Here is a 966-nt window from a genome sequence, read left to right as displayed (position 1 = left end):
GCTCCTGCTTTTCCTTTTAAAAAACTTTAAAAAACAGTTGTTTCAAGTTTTATTTTGGAAAATTTTTGGTTCTTTTCATTTATTTAAAGTAGTGGTGCACCTTTAGTTAAAGAATTTTAATTTTTGAACGGTTCTTTTCTTTAAAATAAGTCTTTGTTTGTTTTGGTTTGTTTGTCTCCCTGCACTTGCATTGTAAGTGCAGGGGGGGCGGCCATTTTGGATTTTTTTTTTCTTTTTGATTGATTTTTATTTTTTTCCTTCTGTGAATTTTAACTTTACTTTCTCACTTTTATTTTAGGTGCTTTTTTGATTTTATAATTAAGAGCACATTATCTAGTTTATTTTAAAATTATTTTTGCTTTGAAAAACTGTTTTTGACTTTGTTTTAAAAATCGTTTTGTTTTAAAAATCCCCTGCTCTTGCCTTGGGCAGAGTACTATTGGAGTGCAGGGGTGTGTGTATTTTATTTTGTTTTAAAAAACAAATAATTTTTTGAAAAAAATAAAAATACAAAGCTTTAGTTTTTTCCCTGTTTTGTTTTGCGCACCCCTGCACTATTGGAGTGCAGGAGTGAGTCTGTTTGCTTTATTTTGTTTTTGTTTTAATAAATAAAAAATAAAAAAAATGAGCAGGCAAGCCCAAGAAGCCCCCAAAAAATGGGCAAAGGTGGCTGCAGGGGAAGCTGCAGCCCCGTTTAAAAATATTACCAGGAGGTACGGGGTCAGGTGCCTCCTGAAGGACTCCCTCTCCTGAAGCAGTCTTCATCTTGAAAGCGAAGGCCGCCGCGAACATGGCAATTGAGAGGGGTCTCGCGGTGGCAGGGATTTTTATCCCCGTCGAACCGCTCGCGGGCCTGGGCACAAGGGTCGTCCTGTCAAACGTGCCACCTTTTTTGAAGGACGACCTGCTCAGGCCCCACTTGCAAGCCTTGGGGGAGATTAAAACATCCATCCACCCCCTCCCCCT

The sequence above is a fragment of the Polyodon spathula genome, unplaced genomic scaffold (genome assembly GCF_017654505.1).
Source record: "Polyodon spathula isolate WHYD16114869_AA unplaced genomic scaffold, ASM1765450v1 scaffolds_2343, whole genome shotgun sequence".
In the NCBI taxonomy this organism is placed as follows: Eukaryota; Metazoa; Chordata; class Actinopteri; order Acipenseriformes; family Polyodontidae; genus Polyodon; species Polyodon spathula.
The sequence above is the reverse complement of the archived record's forward strand: the minus strand, read 5'-3'. Positions refer to the sequence as shown.